The sequence below is a fragment of the Carcharodon carcharias genome, chromosome 12 (assembly GCF_017639515.1).
Source record: "Carcharodon carcharias isolate sCarCar2 chromosome 12, sCarCar2.pri, whole genome shotgun sequence".
Classification (NCBI taxonomy): Eukaryota; Metazoa; Chordata; class Chondrichthyes; order Lamniformes; family Lamnidae; genus Carcharodon; species Carcharodon carcharias.
In genome coordinates, this window is record NC_054478.1 from 70,768,024 (window position 1) to 70,790,266 (window position 22,243).

Below are 22,243 nucleotides of genomic sequence, written 5' to 3' on the forward strand. Positions count from 1 at the left end.
CCCACAACATCATCTTATTCAATGAACTAAACCTCAACAGAAATACTGATAAGAAGTGTGAGGTTATTCATTAACCATAGATGTCAACAATAAACATTTTAAACATAATCAGAGATTATCAACCAGAATTAAGCACTAGAAATATCTTTGGATAGAGGAATTGCCACCCATGACTCTTTCACTGCCCTTTAATATAGAGGTGGTCACTCTCATAAGGAAGCACTACTTTGGAACTGAAACTATAACTGACCAGTCTGTTGCTATTTTATATGTAAGACAAAGTATACTACTTTTGACCTCTACAATTCGGTAAATAAAAATACAGTCACTGAACTCTGTCTGCTTCAACCAAAGCTGCTACCGAGACTTTGTACAATGTACCTTATACTGTGGGACATGTTAACATAAGTTACAACTCAGAGATAACCACAGATTTTTCAGAGAAAACCATTTAACATTAAAGTCATACTGTAATAACCCTTTGAGCACTGAACTCTTTCTGCCATATTAAAAACTGTATATTTCATCATTTGATATCAATATAATCATAATACAAAAATATTTAAAGATTGAATTAAAAGTATGAAAAGTAAAGAATAAATTCTCAGTGGTGCTCCCCAAACTAAGTATTATAACATCATCATATTTTCATTCTAATATAAAATGCTACCACAGTCATCAAAGAGTTAATGGTTATATTGCTTCACTGCTACACGATCTCTGAAATAGAAGGCTACATTTTCAATTTTAAAAACATGCTGTTATAATGAAACAAGCATAGAAACGTCTATTTGCAGGACTGCACAGTAACTGTTTATCCTTGCTGTTGCAAGTATCACTATGTATAAGTCAATTTTGCTTTGGGATGAGAAAGGCGATTTGAAGTTTGCCATAGATTCTTCTTCCAGTCTAAACTCTTCTCTGGCAGCATCGGCTGGGAAGAAAAGAGTTGACGTTTCGAGTCCTCATAACCCTTCAACAGAACTGTGTGAATCCAAGGAGAGGGGTGAAATATAAGCTGGTTTAAGGTGGGGGGGGCGGGGTTGCGGGTGGGTTGGGTGGGGGGAGAGAAGTGGAGGGGGGTGTAGGGACAAGCAAGCAGTGAAAGGAGCAGATAATCAAAAAATGTCAAAGACAAAAGAACAAAAGAACACAGAGGCGTTGAAGTTAGTGATATTATCTAAATGAATGTGCTAATTAAGAATGGTTGGTGGGGCACTCAAGGTTCAGCTCTAGTGGGGGTGGGGGGGCATAAAAGATTTAAAAATAATGGAAATAGGTGGGAAAAGAAAAATCTATATAAATTATTGGAAAAAACAAAAGGAAGGGGGAAGAAACAGAAAGGGGATGGGGATGGAGGATGGAGTTCAAGATCTAAAGTTGTTGAATTCAATATTCAGTCTGGAAGGCTGTAAAGTGCCTCGTCGGAAGATGAGGTGCTGTTCCTCCAGTTTGCGTTGGGCTTCACTGGAACAATGCAGCAAGCCAAGGACAGACATGTGGGCAAGAGAGCAGGGTGGAGTGTTAAAATGGCAAGCGACAGGGAGGTTTGGGTCATTCTTGCGGACAGACTGCAGGTGTTCTGCAAAGCGGTCGCCCAGTTTACGTTTGGTCTCTCCAATGTAGAGGAGACCACATTGGGGGCAACGAATGCAGTAGACTAAGTTGGGGGAAATGCAAGTGAAATGCTGCTTCACTTGAAAGGAGTGTTTGGGCCCTTGGACGGTGAGGAGAGAGGAAGTGAAGGGGCAGGTGTTGCATCTTTTGCGTGGATATGGGGAGGTGCCATAGGTGGGGGTTTGAGGAGTAGGGGCTGATGGAGGAGTGGACCAGGATGTCCCGGGCTCACTTCTTTGGGCAGGAGTCCTCTCCCTGTTCAACAGATCCTTTTACCCACCTCCAATATTTTCCCTCCACCTGGACCCCTCCCTCTGGATTCTTACCTTCTCTTGATCTTTTCATTGAGAACTGTCGGCGCGACATTAGTCGTCTCAATTTCTCTGCTCCTCTCACCCATTCTAATCTGTCTCTCTCTGAACTTACTGCACTCCATTCTCTCAGGTCCAACCCTGACATTGTCATCAAACCCGCTGAAAAGGGTGATGCTGTTGTTGTCTGGCGCACTGACCTCTACCTCGCGGATGCTGAGCATCAACTCGCAGACACATCCTCCTACCTCTCCCTGGACCATGACCCCACCACTGAACATCAAGCCATTGTTTCCAGGACTGTCACTGACCTCATCTCCTCTGGAGATCTTCCTCCCACAGCTTCCAATCTGACAGTCGCCCAACCTCGGACGGCCTGCTTCTACCTCCTACCCAAAATCCACAAACAGAACTGTCCCGGTAGACCGATCATGTCAGCTTGCTCCTGCCCCACAGAACTCATTGCTTGTTATCTTGACTCCCTTCTCTCTCCCCTTGTCCAGTCGCTTCCCACCTACATCCGTGATTCCTCTGACACCTTACGTCACATCAACAATTTCCAGTTCCCTGCCCCAACTGCTTCCTCTTCACCATGGACATCCAATCCCTCTACACCTCCATCCCCCAACCAGGATTATCTGAGGGCCCTTAGCTTCTTTCTCGAACAATCCCCATCCACCACTACTTTCCTCCGTTTGGCTGAACTTGTTCTCACACTGAACAATTTCTCCTTCCACTCCTCTCACTTCCTCCAAATAAAAGGTGTGGCTATGGGTACCCGCATGGGCCCCAGCTATGCTTGTCTCTTTATGGGGTTTGTGGAACATTCCTTATTCCAGTCCTACTCCGGCCCCCTTCCACAACTCTTTCTCCGGTACATCGATGATTACTTCGATGCTGCTTCATGCTCTCGTCGGGACTTGGAAAAATTTATTAATTTTGCTTCCAATCTCCACCCCTCTATCATTTTCACGTGGTCCATCTCTGACACTTCCCTTCCCTTCCTTGACCTCTCTGTCTCAATCTCTGGTGATAGACTGTCCACCAATATCCATTACAAGCCTACCGACTCCCACAGCTACCTCGACTACAGCTCCTCACACCCCGCTTCCTGTAAGGACTCCATCCCATTCTCTCAGTTCCTTCGCCTCCGTCGCATCTGTTCTGATGATGCTACCTTCAAAAACAGTTCCTCTGACATGTCCTCCTTCTTCCTTAACCGAGGTTTTCCACCCACGGTCGTTGACAGGGCCCTCAACCGTGTCTGGCCCATGTCTCGTGCATCCGCCCTCACGCCTTCTCCTCCCTCCCAGAAACATGATAGGGTCCCCCTTGTCCTCACTTATCACCCCACCAGCCTCCACATTCAAAGGATCATCCTCCGCCATTTCTGCCAACTCCAGCATGATGCCACCACCAAACACATCTTCCCTTCACCCCCCCAGCGGCATTCCATAGGGATCGTTACCTCCGGGACACCATGGTCCACTCCTCCATCAGCCCCTACTCCTCAACTCCCACCTATGGCACCTCCCCATGCCCACGCAAAAGATGTAACACCTGCCCCTTCACTTCCTCTCTCCTCACCGTACAATGGCCCAAACACTCCTTTCAAGTGAAGCAGCATTTCACTTGCATTTCCCCCAACTTAGTCTACTGCATTCACTGTTCCCAATGCGGTCTCCTCTACATTGGAGAGACCAAACATAAACTGGGTGATCGCTTTGCAGAACACCTGAGGTCTGTCTGCAAGAATGACCCAAACCTCCCTGTCGCTTGCCATTTTAACACCACCCTGCTCTCTTGCCCACATGTCTGTCCTTGGCTTGCTGCATTGTTCCAGTGAAGCCCAACGCAAACTGGAGGAACAGCACCTCATCTTCCGACGAGGCACTTTACAGCCTTCCGGACTGAATATTGAATTCAACAACTTTAGTTCTTGATCTCCCTCATCCATCCCCATCCCCTTTCTGTTTCTTCCCCCTTCCTTTTGTTTTTTCCAATAATTTATATAGATTTTTCTTTTCCCACTTATTTCCATTATTTTTAAATCTTTTATACCCCCCTCCACCCCCACTAGAGCTGTACCTTGAGTGCCCTACCATCCATTCTTAATTAGCATATTCGTTTAGATAATATCACCAACTTCAATACCTCTTGGTTCTTTTGTTCTTTTGTTTGTGACATCTTTTGATTATCTGCTCCTTTCACTGTTTGCTTGTCCCTACAACCACACCACCCCCCTCCACTTCTTTCCCCCCACCCAACACCCCCCCACCCCCCGACCTTAAACCAGCTTATATTTATACACAGTTTTGTTGAAGGGTCATGAGGACTCGAAACACAACTCTTTTCTTCTCCGCTGATGCTGCCAGACCTGCTGAGTTTTTCCAGGTAATGCTGTTTTTGTTTTGGATTTCCAGCATCCACAGTTTTTTGTTTTTATCTAAACTCTCCTCTCCTGTGTTTAATACAAATAAAGGTGATCAAATATGTACAATAAAAAATATAATACATATTAATTTGTTAAGTTAGCCCTGATAAGTCATCTAATTAAGACCAGTTTGATACACATGTGCCACCGATGAAGAGCCATGCCCGCTGGCCTCTCATATTGAGAAACAATGGTGTGCAATTTGCCCCTATTTGACGTTGGTGTATGGGGCTCTTACAAGTGGGGCATATTCATCTTTTTTTAATACAATGGGTGGGATTTTACTCGCACCTGGATGGCAGTAACAGAGATGGAGAGGCCTGTTGATGCCGGGGAACCGGGCCAGATGGGACTCCAACACATTTCCACCACTAGGGGAGTCTCCCAGTGGCAGCAGCTCGGCTGGCCACTGAATGAGGTTACAAGAGAATGTGGTGAGTATTTCTTCGGTTTACTCTCGTCATCAATTTGGGTTTATTTATTATTTATGCCTTGCATAGCATGAAATAAAATTGATATTTTAGCTCACAATGTTTTGATCTCTTTATAGAAATGGTCATCAGACATAAGGTATGAGAGAAGTTGTTAGAAATAGGCCACATAGTGCCATGACTGTCTTCCTGTGCTCCAAATGGCTGCACAATAAGTAGCGAGATTTTGCCGGAGAGTTGGAGGCCCCATCATTGAGGTGGTTTCCAACATACTCGGGCATGACTCAGGATCTCCTGTACAATATTGCCAGGAGGAGACAATTAAGTGCTGGCAGGCAGTCAATTGAGGATGGTGTGCGGGCCTTCCACCGTGTTTAAGAGGTGGAAATAGGCTGTCTTAGTGATGTCAGGAATGTGAGGTAAGAAGCTTGCAATCAAATGTCTCAAGATCTCACCAGGTAATTCCAAATGGATGAGTCCATTTGGGCTATTTTAATTCAAATATCCAGAAATACTCTAAAATTCACACCACTGTAGCATCTAATTGTATCTTGAACAATTCTAGAATTTCATCTCCATAACTCTGTTCAGGAGTCCATTCCATGTGCTGATTACTTTTTATATGAAGAGCTGAAGAGGGAATTTCTTGTCTTGGTACCAAATCTACTTTATAAATTTTGATACTTGGGACTAAATTTTCAGTTCCTACCAGAATAGGAATAGAGGCAGATGTAGCCCAAAAATATGGCTCTGGCCGATGTTCCGGTTTCCCAACACCATCCTGGCCCTGGCCATTTCAGTGGAGGTAGGCTCAAGGTCAATTAAAAGAGGAAAACCAGAATTTTCCAGTCATCCTTGTTATGGTGTGTCTGATGGTAAATGCTGAACTACTCAAGTCTCTGAGGGAAACTTGAAACAACTGCCACAACTGTTTTAAAATTTGTATTTTTATTTTGAAATGCATGCCTTGAATTCAGTAGTAATAAGCCCACCAAGTCTTAGAGGTTTTTTTGCAAAACTAAATTAAACAATTGTTAATAAAATAAATGATTTTAAGCACATGCATAAGTCTATAAGTTACTATTATGGTAACTCCTAGCTCCCCTAATTAATCTAACTCCCAGTTATACCTCTGTTGAGGCAATAGTAAAACAAAATAGATTTCCACAGACCCAGGCAAAGCACACAACACCCTGGACAATGATATTCACAATGCCTTTTCTTAGCTTCCTGTAGACAGCAACTTGATACTTAGAGGCTGGATGCTTTTCACACTTGTTAGATCTTAGAATGCCTTCTCCTTACACATAACCTCATCTCCTTTATACAGGTTTCTCCCTTTTTAATGTAAATTTCATTGTCTCAATATGTCTTTGCAACTTTACTTTTTCTGTAAAATATATATTTCAAAGTACTCATATTATCAGTAACCTTTGGGAAAAATACACTGTTTGGCTTAACTTCTTATGGCTAGGTGTAACATCCCATCATCTCTGAAATTCAAACTACGCTAGTTTACGTAAAAATGCAAATGTCCCTCACACCTCACATTCTAAACCATCAGCCATCTTTATGTATTTAGCATTTCAAACCTGACTTCTCTTTTGATAACTCAAAAGGTCCAGACTAGCTGTCTGCAATTCAATTAAAACCCACACCTACACACAGAAAAATAAATCCAAACCACACTATTAACCTACCTTTACAATAAATCACAATAATATTATGAAAAATTATATTTTCATGACAGGCTCCAGTTTCCTTTATCAGTTGGGGTCAGTTTAGGTGCCTGGGGGTTGTGCCCCCAGTGGCTTGGAAACACTCCAGGAAGGCCTAGAGGCCCTCCCTGCATGCCTGGGTGCAGCAGCAGCCACATGCTACCCTGTAGAATGTCGGCCTGGCAGGTGAATCTATTTTTTAATTAAAGATTTGAAAAAATTAGAGACAATTTACTTGCATTTTGAAGCACCCTCTTTATCATTTACCTTCCATTGCAAGACCTGGTTCTTGGAAATGAGGTGGGCCATGTAGATCAAGTGTCAGTAGGGGATCATTTAGAATGCAGTGATCATTGTATCATACGGTTTAGGATGACGGTTGAAAAGGACAATTATGGGCAATCCAGAGTTAACTGGGGGAGAGCCGACTTCAATCAGGCAAGAACGGAATTGGGCCAGACAGACTGGAACCAAAAGTTGGCGGGAGAAGCTGTAATTGAACAATGGACTACCTTGAAAGAAGAATTGGTTTGGGCACAATCAAAGTATATTCCCTCTAAAGGGGAATGTAGGGCAAACAAATCCTGAGCTCCCTGGATGACAAAGGAGATAGAAATTGAGATAAAGAAGAGAGTGTGCGTTTGACAGGTGTCATGTAGGAAATAAAATTAAGAACCAAGCTGAATACAGAAGGTTTGGAGGAGAAGTGAAGAAGCAAATAGGAGGAGCGAAGAGGGATTATGAGAAAAGACTGGCAGCATAAAGGGGAATCCCAAGATCTCCTATAGGCACATAAACAGTAAAAGGGTGGTAAAAGGGAGAGTAGGGCTGATTAGGGACCAAAAAGGGGATTTACAGATGGAGGCAGGAGGCATGGTGGAGGTGCTAAATGAATACTTTGCATCTGTCTTTACCAAGGAAGCAGATGCTACCTAGGTCATGGTGACAGAGGAGGAAATTCTGTCACAAGAAGGATTTAAAATTAACAAGCTGGAGGTATTGGGTATACTGTCAGTACTTAAAGCTGACAAGGAAGCGGGACCAGATGAGACGCATCCAAGGATATTGAAGGAAGTAAGAGTGGAAATTGCAGGGGCATTGACCATAACCTTTCCGTCTTCCCTAGACTCGGGAGGTGCCAGAGGACTGGAGAGTTGCAAACATTACGCCCTTGTTCAAAAAAGGCTTTAAGGATCAGCCCAGCAATTACAGACCTGTCAGTTTAACTTTAGTGGTGGGGAAGGTTATAGAAACAATTATTCAGGATAAAATGAATAGTCACATGGAAAAATATGGGTGGATTAGGAAGAGCCAGCATGGATTTCGAAAGGGAAAACCACGTCTAACTAACTTGCTGGAGTTTTTCGGTGTTGATGAGGGCAATGCTGTTGATGTGGTGTACATGGATTTCCAGACGGTATTCAATTCAGTGCTACACAATAAACTAGTGAGAAAAGTTATAGCTCATTGATTAAAAGGGACAGTAGCAACATAGATACAAGATTGGCTGAGTAATTAGAAACAGTGAGTAATTTTTAATGGATATTTTTTTGACTGGAGGAAGGTTTGTAGTGGAGTTCCCCAGAGGTCGGTATTGGGACCCTTGCTTTTCCTGATATATATGAATGATCTAGATCTTGGTGTACAGAGGGCAATTTCAAAGTTTGCGGATGATACAAAACTTAGAAGCATTGTAAACTGTGAGGGGAACAGTGTAGGACTTCTAAAGGACATGGACAAGTTGGTGGAGTGAGCAGATAGGTGGCAGATGAGGTTCAATGCAAAGAAGTGTGAGGTCATTCATTTTGGTAGGAAGAACATGGAGAGACAATATAAAATAAGTGGTACAACTCTAAAGGGTGTGTAGGAGCAGAGGGGCCTGAGGTGTATATGTTTTTTATGTCATAAGAGGTGGCAAGACAGGTGGAGAGAGTAGTTAATAAAGCATAGAGTATCCTAGGCTTTATTAATAGGGGCATAGAGTACAAGAACAAGAAGGTTATGCGGAACTTATTTAGGACACTAGTTAAAACCTCAGTTGGAGTAGTGTGTACAGTTCTAGGCACCACATTCTGGGAAGGATGTGAACCCATTCGAGAGAGTGCAGAAGAAGTTTACAAAAATGGTTCTCGGGTTGAAAAGCTTCAATTATGAAGATAGCTTGGAGAAGTTGGGGTTGTTCTCCTTGGAGAGGAAAAGGCTAAGAGGAGATTTGATAAAGATGTTCAAAATCATGAGGGGGCTGGACAGAGTAGATAGGGAGAAACTGTTCCCATTCATAAAAGGATCGAGAACAAAAGGGCACAGATTTAAAACGATTTGAAAAAGAAGCAAATTAAATGTGAGAAAAACATCTTCATACAACGAGTGGTTCAGGTTTGGAATGCACTGCCTGGGTGTGTGGTGGAGGCAGGTTCAGTCGAGGCATTCAAGAGGGCATTAAATGATTATTTAAATAGAAACAAAGTGCAGGGTTACAGGGAAGAAGCAGGAGAATGGCACTGAGTCATAATGCTCATTTGAAGAGCCAATGCAGACACAATGGACCAAATGGTCTCCTTCTGCACCGTAACAATTCTGTGCTTCTGTGATTCTGCCACTGCTCTCAAGCTAGAAGGCCTCTAATTAGTCCTCCAGCTTTGAGAATCTGCTCACAATCCTTAATTGGACAGGGATCTTGTCTCTATTCCAATTAAGGGGGTGCCTCCATGAAAATCTCAATGAGTGGCTGTTGCTCTCTGGGGGTGGTTGGGACCTGGGAACAGTCCAATTTCTGTTTCGAGCTTCTGTGGGAAAAATCCAGCCCTTGGTCCTTTTCCTTTTCCCGCAATTTACTTTAAGTAATACAGCCAGAATTTCCACTGCAATTCTCCAAGTCATCTGCCGTAACTTTTACAGAAAATTGGTAGAAATCTCAAAGAAACAGTATAATGAGCCATTTATGCTCCGCCATTGGAGTCTTCATCATTTTTACACCAAAGTTACAGCTAGTAGTTGGAAGAATGCCCATGGAAATTCTACCTCTATATTCTGGTTTTAACTTCTCCATAATTCTACTGTCTTCTACATCTCAAAAGATTGTCTCCCAATTCCAGACATGTCATTTCCAGCCTGAAGAGTCCTAGTGCCCGCAGCTTTTCCTCAGATACCTAAAAATGGGAAGTGACCACATTCTGTTGCCTCTAGTCCTTGGCTGTCTCCCTAGTGGTTCAGCAACCAGAACTGAACACAACACTCAAGGTGTTGTTTGGTCAGAGCACTGCACAGTTTAAGCTAAGCTTCCTCAGATGTACATCGAATTATTTTGACTTTATATTTTAACATTGGTTTTGTAATTTGCTACTCTACATTTATTGGCCATGTTTAGTATAAGATCAACAAAGATTCCTAGGTGAATTTCAACTTTATCCATAGTTATTTCAACACCATGATTGACTACATGTTTCCTTCTGTGATCTAATACCTTGTACTCATCTGCATTAAAATTCCATCTGCTCACACACTTATTTGGTCTAACACACTGAACTGCTCCTCTAATTCTATTGCCCATTCCAACTTGGAGTTATCAGAAAATTTGACCACTTTCCATTGACTTTCTGAGTCAAGCTCATTTAAATGAGAAACAGTATTGATCTAACAATGAGTCCTGATGCACTTCACTCAATTTTTCCCTTGCCTTGACATTTCTCCTCTAACACTCATCATTTTCTATCTTTCAGCACTTTTTAAAATCCAATCCTAGAGTTTATGCTGAATCTCCACAGTTGTGAGTTTGGTAATAGATTTTCAAGTGAAACTTAAGTCAAATACCTTTTGGGAGTACAGGTGTGGGATTCTCCATCGTTTTGACGGTTCAACAAGGAGACCAGTTGTTCACCGTTTAGGTTGGAGTAATCTCATATGTGATGTTCAATCAAAGATTCATTTGCAGATCCAATTGCAAATATTACATATGAACTCACTGTTGGAGGAGTAAATGAAGTCACTGACTTTGTGGCGTGCTCGCTAGTGCTGTAGGGATCAGATTCTCTTCTCAAATATAGAGATTGCTTGATGACAGAGACTTCTCCATTTGGATCTGTCTAGGTTTATTTATTTCCATGTAGTGGGGTCCAAGTTACAGGCTCTGAGATGGGCAACCAAAATGTCTTTGAAAATGAGTTTGGGACATCCCATGGTGTGGATTCCCATGCTCAGGTGGCTGTGGATCACTAGCTTTGGTATGAGGGGAAGCACATGGCTGACCTAGTGAAGCTGAGCTCTGATGAGCATGGTCGCAATATCAAATATGCAGCACATTACAAGAACTTTGGGTTGGGGGTTATGTCCTGCCACATGGGGCAGGATTTTCCTGCTGGCATGTGGGTGGGGCCCCCGTACGTCCACGCATAAAATGCTGCGCGGTGATAGTGGGCGGGAGTCCCAACGTCGCCGCTTGCCATCGCGCTATTTTGCTGGGTGAGTGTGCAATGATGTCCGATGCATGCCCGCCATTAATTAACAGGCCACTTAAGGCCCTTGACTGATTTTTCAGCACCCGTGCGATCTTCGGGTCGGCACACGGGCGCAATGGGCAGGCAAGTTGGAGACATTTGTATTAACCTCACTCATGGTTGGGATAAGAGGGCTCAGTAGGGTCGCGAGGGTGCACAGTCAAGTATTTATTTTTGAAAGTTTTTGAAACTTGCCTGTGTGATCTGTGGTACTTCAAAACACATTCCAGCTGCTTTTTCTGGGCTCTTAACCTTCAGGTCAGCAGTCTGCAGTGAGGAATATTTTCTGGGCCTGCAGGTTTCTGGAAGCCTTCCCTTAGACTGGGAATGGGAGCTGAACTGTCCACTGGAGGCACCTCCTCTGAGGAGGGAGGGAGGGCTAGAAGGGGGAGGAGGCCACGAGTGTACATTCAGCCCCCAGGGGAGCCACCTTTGGGAGGACAAGTGCAGGCATGAGGCGCGCAGGACCAAGAGGTAGTCCGAGGCGGAAGGGGCCACAGAAGATACCACTATCCTGCTGCCAGGGTATACAGGCAGTGAAGCAGCTATGTCAATATGTCTGAGGTGCAGTGCTGAAGGATGCTCCGTCTCTCAAGGGAGACAGCCAACTATATCTGTCAGATGATTGGGCCTGAGATCTCTGCTAACTGTGTGGGGTGGAAACCCCATGCCAGTGTCTCTGAAGGTCACAGCTGCCCTCAACTTCTATGCCTCTGGCTCCTTCCAGGGCTTGGTAGGTGATCTTTGCAGTAATCAGCTGTCTACACTTGTGTTAACCAGGTTACAGACGCTCTGTTCAGGAGTGCATTGACCTTCACCGCTTCCGTTGGGACCACGCAAGCCAGACACAGTGAGCCAGAGGTTTTGCGGCCATTGTTGGCTTCCACCATGTCCAGGGTGCTATAGACTGCACACATGTGGCCATCAAGGCGCCAGCAGGTGAGCCCAGTGCCTTCGTCAACAGGAAGGGTTTCCACTCCATGAACGTGCAGATAGTGTGTGATCACAGGATGCAGATTTTACAAGTCTGTGCAAGGTACCCAGGCAACTCCTATGATGCTTGCATCCTCAGACTCTCCCAGGTGCCGGGGCTCTTCAGCGCTCCAGCCCGGCTGGCTGGATGGCTGCTGGGTGACGAGGGCTATCCACTCAAAAGTTGGCTCATGATGTGTCTCTGCCATCCAAGAACAGAAGCTGAGCAGCGGTACAATAGGAGCCAGGGCACCACAAGGGCTGTGGTGGAGAGACCCATTGGTCTCCTCAAGATGCGCTTCCAATGCCTGGACCGCTCAGGGGGCGCACTCCAGTACCCCCCAGATCAAGTGTCGCTGGTAGTGGTTGCATGCTGCACTCTCCACAATCTTGGGCTGGAAAGGGGGGACGCAGTGGATGATGAAGACGTTGACGCAGTGGATGTGGCTGCAAATGATGAGTCGAACAGTGAGTCCGAGGACAAGCATGCACAGGGAAATGCTGAGGGGGTAGACGCTGACCCGGAATACTTCAGGGAGACATTGACACCCGGGAGACTTTAATCCAATGAACCTTCAGCTAGCACACCACATATGGACCTCCAGGACAAGCCTGGGCTGTAGGCCTGATACTCGACATCTAAGTGCAAAACCTGCCAGGTTAGGAACAGCAACTAAGGGCCTTGTTAATAAAGCTGAATGTCCACAATGCACTCATTGCAGTTTTGGAATTATACACATGCAGGAGAAAAGAGGCAATCTCAGCCATGGTGACCTATCTGAATTTAACATGTCAAGCAAACCAACTTACTCCAAAAAAGGCAACAGTGTTACAAATCAAAACAAATCATAAGGACCTCATCTCAGGCTAACACAAAAGTACCAGTGAAAAACCCATGGTGTGCCTAAGGTGCCTTCTGTTTCCTTGTGCAAAGTCTTGGTGCTTCCCCATCGCTCGGAGTGGCATCTGAGACAGCCTGCTGACTCTGCTGTCCTGTTGGCCTCGATGACCTTGGTGGTCATCCTCTGGCCTGTGGAGCCAATGCTGGCTCCGCTTGGGAGGGAACTGCCAGTTCCACAGCTGGCATCTCCCCAGTCGTCACATCCTCACTGGATGATAGGGTCACTGGGAGAGGAGTGGAGGAGCTGCCACCCTCATCCAGAGTGCCCTGAGAAGTGCCCGCAGTGATGCCAGGCAGTTGCTGCACTGCCATAAGCTCGCTTCGGACCTCCCTGCTCACCATGGATGGATGGGCACTGAGCTGGGAAAGTTGATGCCCAAGCCATCTCCCACACTGGCACTAACCAGATGATGTCACTGCCGATGTGAGGACTTGCTGGTCAGAGCGCATCCCCAGGAAGCCCTGATGGGTCTCCTGGAGGAGCCTGTCCACGAGAGTCGCCACTCTCTCCATGGAAGAGGCATGGCACGCGGACATGTGGCTCATTGCTTTGGCAATCATCCACGTAGACTCATCCACCACGGAGACTAAGCCAAGCATAGCCTCATGTATCTCCCCCAGATGTTCTTGCACACCCGACTGCATTTCCTGCATCGGCTGTGTCACGGATGAATCCAGAGGCACATCATCAGCCACCGACTGAGCATTTGCCTCCGACTGCTGGTGCCATGGGCACTCTCTGTCTCTGCCAGATCCTCCAGTGACTGTGAAGTGCCCTCACCGCTGTGCCCGGGGACACTAGCTGAAGTTCAAATTCCCACCGAGGCTCTAGTATCTGCGCTGATGCCTGCCTCACAGAAATGGTGTGACGCTAGTGAGACTTCAGGCCCCTCAGGTGTGAGTGGGTCTCTGCTGCTTCTCCTCCCGGCCCTGCTCTGATGATGCTGAAAGGAAGAACAAGGACAGTAGATCACTTAGCGTGGAGACAATGACAAAGTGCATCCCTGTCCACCGGATCATTATGTGCTCATCCTTCCATAAGCAATAGTCAAGCCACATTGCAAAATCAAATCATTTAATATTCAGCAGTGCTATAGATGTTGGGAGAACAATGCTGACCTCACAGTTGGACATAAATACCTGGCCGTGGCATCCCAACCTCACCGATACCAGTGGACCTGGGCACATGGTGCCTCTTCAGACTCAGGGCCTCCTGCTTGAAGAGGCATAGAATGGCGATCTGCGCCTGGCCACCACCAGTCCTCGCACGCTTCGTTGCGTTATGAGCATCCTTCTCCTGAAAATGAGAGAAGATCATTGATTAGTGCAAATTGCACATGGATTCTCTTCGCGCAAGGCCCACCACAACCAGAGTAGGGCATTGCAGGGCTCCAGTGCCTCCTCACCCCACTGCTGCCAAACACTCACTTAAAGATGCTGGGTCTGCTCCTTAATTGGCCTGCCCACATAAAATGGCAGCGCGGACCAAATCACAGGCAGTGATTGGGTCTGCGCCCACCCACGTCCACTCCTGCTCCACCCGCCAACCAGAAAATTCAGCCCATGATGTTGCAAATGGATCTTCAGGCAGCTAACCTGGCATGCCTCTAATTGCTTTATGTAATGCCGGTAGGCTGTCCAGACCGCAGACCTAAAGAAGTGATGTGAGAACCACAGCCTGGTAGACTTTGATCTTTATTTTGAGACAAACCCCATGTTCTTGTGAGTGACAAAGCTTATGGCTGAGTCTGCCGAATGCTGCGTTTGCTTTTGCCAGGTGATGGGCAATTTCATCACCCAACCTGTTGTTGTTGTAAAAGATACCGCCAATATAGTAGAACTTCTAAACTGAGTTGAGGGGATTATTGTTCATTGTGATAAGAGGGCTTGAATTTTGTAGCCAGGGCCAGCTGGTACAAAATATTTGAGGCTACTTGAAAGGTTGTGGAAACCTGAGGCTCAGGCAAAGTGGTTAACAAGCAGCTGGATGTTCTCTGGAGTATGTGCTAAATGGGCACAGTCACCAGCAAACAAGACATCACTTAGAAGGTGTTCTGTGATCTTTGAAATTTTACCGATTGAAGAGATTGCTGTATAGCCTGAACTGAATGCATTACTCCTATAGACCATAAGACCATAAGACATAGGAGCAGAAATTAGGCCATTTGGCCCATTGAGTCTGCTCCGCCATTCAATCATGGCTGATAAGTTTCTCAACGCCATTCTCCCGCCTTCTTCCCGTAACCTTTGATCCCCTTACCAATCAAGAACCTATCTATCTCGGTCTTAAATACACTCAATGAACTGGCCTCCACAGCCTTCTGTGGCAATGAATTCCATAGATTCACCACTCTCTGGCTAAAGAAGTTTCTCCTCATCTCTGTTCTAAAAGGTCTTCCCTTTACTCTGAGGCTGTGCCCTCGGGTCCTAGTCTCTCCTACTAATGGAAACAACTTCCTCGCGTCCACTCTATCCAGGCCTTTCAGTATTCTGTAAGTTTCAATCAGATCCCCCCCTCATCCTTCTAAACTCCATCGAATATAGACCCAGAGTCCTCAAATGTTCCTCATATGTTAAACCTTTCATTCCTGGGATCATTCTTGTGAACCTCCTCTGGACCCTCTCCAGGGCCAGCACAGGAGATACGGGACCCAAAATTGCTCACAAAATTCTAAATGTGGTCTGACCAGAGCCTTATAAAGCCTCAGCAGCACATCCCTGCTTTTATATTCTAGTCCTCTCAAAATAAATGCCAACATTGCATTTGCCTTCCTAACTACCGACACAACCTGCAAGTTAACCTTAAGAGAATCCTGGACTAGGACTCCCAAGTCCCTTTGCACTCCAGATATCTGAATTCTCTCCCCATTTAGAAAATAGTCTATGGCTCTATTCTTCCTACCAAAGTGCATGACCTCACGCCTCCTCATGTTATATTCCATCTGCCACTTCTTTGTCCATTCTCCTAACCTGTCCAAATCCTTCTGCAGCCTCCCCGTCTCCTCAATACTACCTGTCCCTCCACCCATCTTTGTATCATCTGCAAACGTAGCCAGGATGCCCTCAGTTCCTTCGTCTAGATCATTAATGTATAAAGTGAAAAGTTGTGGTCCCAACACTAACCCCTGCAGAACTCCACTAGTCACTGGCCACCATCCTGAGAAGGACCCCCTACCCCAACTCTCTGCCTCCTGCCAGACAATCAATCTTCTATCCATGCTAGTACCTTGCCTCTAACACCATGGGCTCTTATCTTACTGAGCAGCCTCCTGTGCGGCACCTTGTCAAAGGCCTTCTGGAAGTCCAAGTAGATAACATCCATTGGCTCTCCTTTGTCTAACCTACTCATTACCTCCTCAAAGAATTCTAACAGATTTGTCAGGCATGACCTCCCCTTGATGAAACCATGCTGACTTTGCCCGATTTTACCATGTACTTCCAAGTATTCTGAAATCTCATCCTTAATAATGGACTCTAAAATCTTACCAATGACCGAGGTCAGGCTAATCGGCCTGTAATTTCCCGTCTTTTGCCTCACTCCCTTCTTAAACAGGGGGGTTACATTAACGATTTTCCAGTCCTCTGGGACCCTCCCTGACTCCAGTGATTCCTGAAAGATCACCACTAACACCTCCACTATCTCTTCAGCTATCTCCTTCAGAACTCTGGGGTGTAATCCATCTGGTTCAGGTGATTTATTCACCTTCAGACCTTTCTGTTTTCCCAGCACATTATCCTTGGTAATGGCCGCCATACTCACCTGTGCCCCCCGACTCTCTTGAACTTTGGGGATGTCACTCGTGTCTTCCACTGTGAAAACTGACACAAAGTACCTATTCAGTTCCTCCGCCATTTCTTTGTTCCCCACTACTACTTCTCCAGCGTCATTTCCCAGCAGCCCAATGTCCACTTTTGCCTCTCTCTTACCCTTTATATATCTAAAAAACCTCTTGCAATCTTCTTTTATATTACTGGCTAGTTTACCCTCATATTTAATCTTCTCCCTCCTTATTTCTTTTTTAGTTGTCCTCTGTTGGTCATTGTAGGCTTCCCAATCCCTTGGTTTCCCACTGCTCTTCACTGCATTGTATGCTTTCTCTTTAGCTTTTATGCTGTCCCTGACTTCCCTTGTCAGCCATTGTTGCCTCGTCCTCCCTTTAGTATGCTTCTTCTTCCTAGTGATGAATTTTTGCTGTGTCTCCCAACCTACTCCCAGAAACTCCTGCCATTGTTGTTCTACTGTCTTTCCAGCTAGGCTCATCTCCCAGTCAATTCTGATCAGCTCCTCCCTCATGCCTCTGTAGTTGCCTTTATTCAACTGTAATACTGTTACATCTGATTCCAGCTTTTTCCTCTCAGATTGTAGCGTAAATTCTATCATATTATGGTCACTTCCTCCTAAGGGTTCCTTTACTTTAAGCTCCCTTATCAAATCTGCCTCATTACACATCACTAAATCTAGAATTGCCTGTTCCCTAGTGAGCTCCACCACAAGCTGCTCCAAAAAGCCATCTCGTAGACATTCTACAAATTCCTTTTCTTGGGATTCACTACCACCTGATTTTCCCAGTCTACCTGCATATTGAAATCCCCCATGATCACTGTAACCTTGCCTTTTCTATCTCCTGGTGTATCTTGTGCCCCATATCCTGACTACTGTTTGGAGGCTGTACATAACTCCCATTATGGTTTTTTTACCTTTGCAGTTCCTCAACTCTACCCACACAGATTCCACAACATCTGACCCTACATCATTTCTTGCTAACAAAGCAACCCCACCCCCTCTGCCAACCTGCCTATCTTTTCGATAGGATGTATATCTATGTTGAGATCTTTGAATGCAGATAAGAAATAGTTCAAAAGTAGCTGGCAAACAGAACTGGAACCATTATGCAGCCTTGCTGGGTGCCATTGGTGACTGGAAAGGCATCTAATGAGGCACCATTCTGCATCACACTGGCCTTCATGCCATGATGAAATGAGTGGATGACCCTCATGATCATTTTTTCAAGGCAGCCATAATGGTACAGCACCTTCCACAATCCTTCATGATTATTGTGTCAAAGGCCTTGGTCAAGTCAAGTGACACCATATGAAGTCCTTCTGTTCTTTGTGGGACTTTTCTTGAATTTGATACACTGAAAAGATCATATTGACCATTCCTTGTTGTGCACGAAAGCCACACTGTGATTCTGGATACACCCAGTCTGTAAGATGAGTGACAATCCTGTTGAGAATAATGCTGGCAAGAAATTTTCCTACCGTGGAGAGAAGTGAAATACCACAGTGATTGTCACAGCTGGACTTGCCTCCCTTCCATTTGAACAGGTGAATTATCGAAGCACCTTTGTAATATTTGGGCACAATGCTCTGGTTCCAATTCAGCAGAAAAGGCTAGTGAATTTCCTAACCATGTGAAATTATTCGTACTTGAATACTTCAAGTAGGACACCATTATCTCATGGAAAGTTACTCAAGTACAGTTGCTTTATGCCCTTGGTGATTTTGGCTTGAAATGTATCGAGGGCAAGCACGTTCAGAACTTGATGCTGTGGAAGTGATTCAATGACATCATCGCAAACTGTGGATTCTTGGTTCAGGAGATTGTTAAAGTGCTCTACTCAATGGGAGAAAATCTCATGTCTGTTTGTTAGGAACTGATTGTCAGCTGTTGAGAGAACGGGTGTTGTACAATTGGTTTTGGGACCATAGACTGATCAGAAAGCTTCAAGGAGAGCCTTTAGGTTGTGCTTATTGGTAGCTTCCTGAAGCTCTGTACCATTGTTCAATCACCAATAGCTCTTCATTACTTTTGCCTGCAACATGCATTTTTCTTGATGATATCTGGCTTTTTTTGCTGGTGATTTTTTTGTTAGGTGTTTAGGATCTGTGAGTATTGTGCATATCACCTGGTAGCTTGGCTATATTGTGATGACCCATGTGCTTTGGGAAGCATGTATTTTCCTTTTGTGCAATGCACTTTTAATACAAAAGTGGCTGGGGAATATTCTGAAAGAGGCTTAATTGGTTTCCTCATTATGACCTCATTAGTTTCTATGAAATTCCCATGTGACCTGGGACTGCTATGAGAATGAACAGCTAAGAAGCAAAGGATAAATAGAAAACTAATTGAAGTGGGCTTAGGCTAGCCTGTTCTTGTTTACTGTTTGGCATACTGAGAATTTTTGTAAAGAGGTTCTCTCTGAATGGGACAGTTTTTTGTTTGGCCGTCTTCAAACAAATCCTGGCGTTGAAATAGGTTTCTAAGTATAGAACAGAAAGTGCATTACAGTGTGTTATACAGTTGGAAAGAGCAGAGAGTGGAATACCAGGAAGGCAAGGGATTGTAAATTGGACAAGACTCATTGCTGCTGTCTCAGTGTTGCCAGAGCCCACTAGACCGTTTAAATGGATGGGTGAAGGGAGTCTCTGGGGATTCTGTGCCTTCAGTGTTGAAGACATTTTCAGAGGGTCCTAAGCAGCACAAACCTGCCCATCAGAAGTTTTAGCTTCCTGGGCAATTGCCACATATGTGCACAGGTCAAGACTTCCGCAAGGTCCCAATGAAAAACAGTGGTGATCCTCTCAACGTTCATGGATTTTGGCATTGCAAGATCCAGCTCATTATTTATTTCAAATATTCACAAAGAAAAACATGAGTGATATGCCCTTCGGTAACCAAAGAAAAATCAATTATATAAAAGAGGTGCAAGTCCTAGATTGGCTAAAAGGACACAACAAATAACTTTTCAGGGACGTACGGTATTTATCCCAGAGAGCTGAAAGAGACTAGGGAGATTTGCGAAGTGCTGTCAATTATGAGTGAGGCATTGATATTGAGGAGATAGATATCAGCAGGATTGAAAGAGGCAATGTGTGCCCATTTACAAAACTGGATACAAAAATGACATATGCAACTACAGGCTCATTCATCTCACTTGCATTCAGTGTAGAAAATACCTCAGGTCAGATAACAAAATCTCATGCAATATTTTGTATAATATTGAGATGTTTAAACAAAATGATTTCCTATCACGCTGTATATTTTAATAATTCATTTTGGTGTTGTCTCTTTACCAGTTAAATCTTTGATATTGACGTTGAACAATTTCACTATTTAAAATCCTTTCTTTCCTACATTTTTAATATTGGACAATTTTCTGCATGCAAATTTATTTATATTTTTGTTGTTGGAGTCCTGCCATTTATAATGGCATTGTTTAACGGGTGAGTTTTTTGTACTATAGCTATACTATTTGTTGTATTTCTCACCCTCCACACCGACCAACTTAACCACCACCCGCTCCCTGCCCCCCGCGCCCCCCCCCCCCGGCCTTTGAATTTAAGACCAAAAGCTGCAGTAGGGTTCAAAGCATTGTGTTTGAAATTTTACATGGTTAACTAAGCATTTTCCCTGGATGATTTCAGCAGTTTTTTTTTGAACAGCCACCTAACTTACATAGACATAACCTCACAACTCAATGCAGCCAGAATCTCATAAAAGAGTGAAAGGAGTTGACAAGCTGCTCCTTTTATCTTGTTTGTTTGCTTTAAAATAACACTACACAACCTGGCTTTGACAGACTTATTCTTCTGCTTTCAATTTTACTACAAGACACCCTGAAACTGAAGTATGCCTCAAGAAATTACCAACACATGGAGTATGCATTGTCCTCGATGCAAGATTTTTTATCCTGTCAGATTAGGACTCATGATATGACAGGGAGGGAAGCCTTCCCTTTATATGCCAGCTAGGAGAACAAAAGCTGTCACTGATGGTGTAATGTGCTGTGTATTATCACTCTGACTGATCCAAAGGCCCAGAGACTGTCATCTTTTTAGACTGTACAAGTCAACACAAATAAAACCGAGGAGGCAAATAATAATGGCTGAGATAGATCCAGGCTCATTTTCCACAGTGCTTCTTATTCAAACCTTGGAAATGACATGATGTGAAAAACGAGCGTGTGTCTAGTTCAGTGCCCATTAGTGTGTGAGCACATTATCTTCCACTTTTCACACTGAATCTTGCTGTACACTGTGTGTCAGCTGTTCCACAGCCGCTCAGCTTTTACAGGCATTCGACCATCATCTTTCAAACAAAAGTAGATAATATCCTTATATAATTTGTGAATGTTCTTACTTCATGTTTGGTGGATAGATGCCATCAGCAGTCTTTCTGGTGCACAGGAGTCAAAAGTTCTGTTTCCTTGGGCATATGTTCACAGTGAAAGAAACTTACAACTGAATCCAGATTACTGTCTTGTGCAGTGCTGTGAAATCCTTGCTCATTACTCCAGAAGGGGTCAAGAAACTAGCAAACATATGAAAAACAGATAGGGCCACTGCTCTGTCAGCAATCAGTATCATCACTTTGTCTGCATTTCATAAAATAAACATTTTTGTTGCCTGCTGATGTGGGAAAATCAATTAATTTCTCATATCACTCCTTCAGCACTGCACTATTTTGGCCAGGGTCGGTGACTCGAGCTGCGAAGATTTGCCTTTCAACAGCTCTATCTGATACAAAAGCTGACAGAGCTCAAGCAGAACATTTCCTGCCTTCAGAAAGAATCTAAAATAAAATCATGTTCAGGGAATGAGACAGTACCTCGGGAGGTTTTAACACTGTCAGTAACACTGCCATTTTTCCTACAAGAATCCCTGTAACTGTCCTTTATAACCTTTAATTCACAGCCCCAAAATATCTCTCAATTACCTCTTGGGCAAAATTATGCATATTTTAAAATTCTCTCAGGGATAAAACACTAAAAGCTGGGGTGTTATGGTTCAATGGTTTAAATTACTATGTACTTAATTAAACAATATAAAGCATTGCAACCATTTCCTAAAATTTCAAGTGCTTTCGTGTTGTGCTTCATCATAGTGGCACAAAATCCTGAGGATAAACTCAGAGTTAAACTTTAGACCAAGATAACTAAGAATTTTAATATAAATTCTACACAAAATGAGTAATATAATGTTACAGTCCAGTATCTGATATTTACAGTGTGTGAGGATTATAATGGCTTTTCTGAGAATTTGCTGACTGGCTAATGGGGCGCTGAACTTTGCATCACAGAAGACAAATTTTTACTTTCACTACAAGTCTATGACATTTAATTATTGGTAAGAGATGGTAGCCAGGATAACAAAACTAAAAGAAACAAATTAAATTAACAATCTAAACATATCAATTCTGAAGAAAGGTCACTAATCTGAAATGTTAATTCTATTTCTCTCTCCACAGATGCTGCCAGATCTGCTGAGTATCTCCAGCATTTTCTGCTTATATTTTTAATTTAAAGATTGTTTCACACTAAATCTATTCCATGGACATGAATGTAAGTTTACTGCATAAGTGGA